Genomic DNA, 5,000 nt, shown 5'->3' on the forward strand with positions numbered 1-5,000 from the left:
CATGCTCATATTTTTCATTTTCATACTTTTCAGTTGGCCAACATTTCTAAAAATCCCTTTTTTGTATTAGCCTTAAGTAATATTCTAATTTTGTGACACACGGAATTTTGGATTTTCATTTGTTGCCACTTCAAATCATCAAAATTAAATGAAATAAACATTTGAATGCATCAGTCTGTGTGCAATGAATAAATATAATGTACAAGTTACACCTTTTGAATGCAATTACTGAAATAAATCAAGTTTTTCAAAATATTCGAATTTACTGGCTTTTACCTGTATATATATATATATATATATATATATATATATATATATATATATATACAACCTGGCCCCAGGCCAAATTTTTTTGACCCAATGCGGCCCCTGAGTCAAAAAGTTTGGGGACCCCTGGTCTGGTTTTTCAATATCACTTGACGAACTAGCAAACGGACAAACACAAATATGATGCACCATTGAAAACATATCAGTTTTCGTATTTTTTTTATAGTTGTATAATCGTACAGTCCTGCATGAGCCGCCCTGAAAACAGCTAGCTCGCCATCATATACCCAAAAACAAATATGCAACGCTCCACATTTGTTGACACTTTAAAAAAACGTATTCTAGCACGGTTTGAATTCAGCCGATGTGTCACATTATCCGTCACGAAACAGGAAGCGACATGCTCGTTTACAAGGGTACAGGCCAAAAAAAATTTGTCACGTTTGTTAAAAAAAAAAAAAAAAAAAATCTTGTTTTTAGAGGCAACCCCCAAAATAAAACAATGTTAGGGTCCTGTTAATCATTGCCATGTGCTGCCTCATTGTTGTCAGAGCCCACGCTGCTGATTGCACAAATGCGTTTGGACAATTTGTTTACAGTCCGACCTTGTAATTATTGTTATAATGATCACTTTAGGTCATTTCAGGGAATCTTTACGCATATAAAATAAATGTAAAGAGTGCATTCCACATCGGGGCTGTAAAGACACGCCGTGTGTCATTTTCCAATTATCATTCAAGAAAAGGAGGCGGCCTGTAGTGTAAAAAAATCAATGGCTGCTTAAAATTCATTGTGCCGGCGATCCATTTGCCCTTTATGTTGGTAACCTTTCACTTAAATATGCACCATATTAAGATTTCATTATGTACAATGAATGTTTCTGCAGAATATTGTTTGCACAGGTTAACTGCCAAACAGCGCTCGTAACGGTCGGGGTGGGGGGGGGGTAACATATATAAGAATCATGTAGGATAATATATGAGGAGATAAGTAGGTATTAAACAACGGGATGTTTCAGACCATGGTGTCTTTCAACAAAGTGGGTGGGCTGCACACACGTGACCCCACTTGTGACAACACCCGCTTCTTAACAAAAGGAAAACAAGTTATTGCTGGATGTATGAAAGTGAAGTGTGCAAAACAATATTTATCCTAAAACATTGTGGAATGATCTCCATGGAACTTTTTTTTGCAATGTGTTGCTGCCATTAAATTCTAAGTTAATGATTATTTGCCCCAAAAAAAAGAAGACGTTTCTCAGTGTGAACATGAAATATGTTGTCTCTGCAGTCTATTCAATTGAATATAAGTTGAAAAGGATTTTGTTGTATTCTCTTTTTATTTACCATTTACACAACGTTGTAAATGGTAAATAAAAACTTAATGGTTGCTGAGGTAGTTAAAAAGCTCCTCGGTGGCAAGGCCCCGGGGGGTGGATGAGATCCGCCCGGAGTTCCTTAAGGCTCTGGATGCTGTGGGGCTGTCTTGGTTGACAAGACTCTGCAGCATCGCGTGGACATCGGGGGCGGTACCTCTGGATTGGCAGACCGGGGTGGTGGTTCCTCTCTTTAAGAAGGGGAACCGGAGGGTGTGTTCTAACTATCGTGGGATCACACTCCTCAGCCTTCCCGGTAAGGTCTATTCAGGTGTACTGGAGAGGAGGCTACGCCGGATAGTCCAACCTTCGGATTCAGGAGGAACAGTGTGGTTTTCGTCCTGGTCGTGGAACTGTGGACCAGCTCTATACTCTGGGCAGGGTCCTTGAGGGTGCATGGGAGTTTGCCCAACCAGTCTACATGTGTTTTGTGGACTTGGAGAAGGCATTCGACCGTGTCCCTCGGGAAGTCCTGTGGGGAGTGCTCAGAGAGTACGGGGTATCGGACTGTCTGATTGTGGCAGTCCGCTCCCTGTATGATCAGTGTCAGAGCTTGGTCCGCATTGCCGGTAGTAAGTCGGACACGTTTCCAGTGAGGGTTGGACTCCGCCAAGGCTGCCCTTTGTCACCCATTCTGTTCTGAACTTTTATGGACAGAATTTCTAGGCGCAGTCAGGGCGTTGAGGGGATCTGGTTTGGTGGCTGCAGGATTAGGTCTCTGCTTTTTGCAGATGATGTGGTCCTGATGGCTTCATCTGGCCAGGATCTTCAGCTCTCACTGGATCGGTTCGCAGCCGAGTGTGAAGCGACTGGGATGGGAATCAGCACCTCCAAGTCCGAGTCCATGGTTCTCGCCCGGAAAAGGGTGGAGTGCCATCTCCGGGTTGGGGAGGAGATCTTGCCCCAAGTGGAGGAGTTCAAGTACCTCGGAGTCTTGTTCACGAGTGGGGGAAGAGTGGATCGTGAGATCGACAGGCGGATCGGTGCGGTGTCTTCAGTAATGCGGACGCTGTATCGATCCGTTGTGGTGAAGAAGGAGCTGAGCCGGAAGGCAAAGCTCTCAATTTACCGGTCGATCTACGTTCCCATCCTCACCTATGGTCATGAGCTTTGGGTTATGACCGAAAGGACAAGATCACGGGTACAAGCGGCCCAAATGAGTTTCCTCCGCCGGGTGGCGGGGCTCTCCCTTAGAGACAGGGTGAGAAGCTCTGCCATCCGGGGGGAGCTCAAAGTAAAGCCGCTGCTCCTCCACATGGAGAGGAGCCAGATGAGGTGGTTCGGGCATCTGGTCAGGATGCCACCCGAACGCCTCCCTAGGGAGGTGTTTCGGGCACGTCCGACCGGTAGGAGGCCACGGGGAAGACCCAGGACACGTTGGGAAGACTATGTCTCCCGGCTGGCCTGGGAACGCCTCGGGGTCCCCCGGGAGGAGCTGGACGAAGTGGCTGGGGAGAGGGAAGTCTGGGCTTCCCTGCTTAGGCTGCTGCCCCCGCGACCCGACCTCGGATAAGCGGAAGAAGATGGATGGATGGATGGATTTACACAACGTGACAACTTCACTGCTTTTGTATTTCCTCAGTCTATGGTTATCATCACACTTTACCCGTTTTGCCATCACAAGTACAAACCCCGTTTCCACATGAGTTGGGAAATTGTGTTAGATGTAAATATAAACGGAATACAATGATTTACAAAATCATTATCAAGCCATATTCAGTTGAATATGCTACAAAGACAACATATTTGATGTTCAAACTGTCAAGACTTGGTCCTGGGTGTGTGCTTTTCCGGGATGCAACAGAAAGTTGGCACGGGCGAGACGGGAATGAAGGTACATGATTTATTTAAAGATTATAAATACAAAAAAAAAGGATCAAACAAAAAGCGCGCACAGTGGCGGAGAATAAACTATGAACAATTAAACAAAACTTGCAAACTATGGCTTGAATAAAGAAAACTTACTTGGCATGGACAAAAAAAGGAGCAGCGTGAACATGGACATGAAAAAATGGACGGAGCATAAATGTGGTGTGAGGTCGTCAGGATGAACAACAGAAAATGAATGAACTTAAATACTTATGGACATGATTAACAACAGGTGCGTGACTCAAAACAGGTGCGTGACATGACAGGTGAAACTAATGGGTAACTATGGTGACAAAACAAAACAAAAGTGCACAAAAAAGTCCAAAAATAAAACCTGATCACACAGACATGACACAAACTGATAAACATTTGTTTTTTTGTTTTTTGCAAATAATCATTAACTTTAGAATTTGATGCCAGCAACACGTGACAAAGAAGTTGGGAAAGGTGGCAATAAATACTGATAAAGTTGAGGAATGCTCATCAAACACTTATTTGGAACATCCCACAGGTGTGCAGGCTAATTGGGAACAGGTGGGTGCCATGATTGGGTATAAAAGTAGATTCCATGAAATGCTCAGTCATTCACAAACAAGGATGGGTCGAGGGTCACCACTTTGTCAACAAATGCCTGAGCAAATTGTTGAACAGTTTAAGAAAAACCTTTCTCAACCGGCTATTGCAAGGAATTTAGGGATTTCACCATCTACGCTCCGTAATATCATCAAAGGGTTCAGAGAATCTGGAGAAATCACTGCACGTAAGCACTTTCCATCCCTCAGGCTGTACTGCATCAACAAGCGACATCAGTGTGTAAAGGATATCACCACATGGGCTCAGGAACACTTCAGAAACCCACTGCCAGTAACTACAGTCGGTCGCTACATCTGTAAGTGCAAGTTAAAACTCTCCTATGCGAGGCGAAAACCGTTTATCAACAACACCCAGAAACGCCGTCGGGCTTCGCCGGGCCTGAGCTCATCTAAGACGGACTGAGTGGAAAAGTGTTCTGTGGTCTGACGAGTCCACATTTCAAATTGTTTTTGGAAACTGTGGACGTCGTGTCCTCCGGACCAAAGAGGAAAAGAACCACCCGGATTGTTATAGGCGCAAAGTGTAAAAGGCAGCATGTGTGATGGTATGGGGGTGTATTAGTGCCCAAGACATGGGTAACTTACACATCTGTGAAGGCGCCATTAATGCTGAAAGGTACATACAGGTTTTGGAGCAACATATGTCGCCATGCAAGCAACGTTACCATGGACGCCCCTGCTTATTTCAGCAAGACAATGCCAAGCCACGTGTTACATCAACGTGGCTTCATAGTAAAAGAGTGCAGGTACTAGACTGGCCTGCCTGTAGTCCAGACCTGTCTCCCATTGAAAATGTGAAGCCTAAAATAGCACAACTTAAGCTGTACATCAAGCAAGAATGGGAAAGAATTCCACCTGAGAAGCTTCAAAAATGTGTCTCCTCAGTTCCCAAACGT

This window comes from Nerophis lumbriciformis, linkage group LG13 (genome assembly GCF_033978685.3).
Source record: "Nerophis lumbriciformis linkage group LG13, RoL_Nlum_v2.1, whole genome shotgun sequence".
Lineage (NCBI taxonomy): Eukaryota > Metazoa > Chordata > Actinopteri > Syngnathiformes > Syngnathidae > Nerophis > Nerophis lumbriciformis.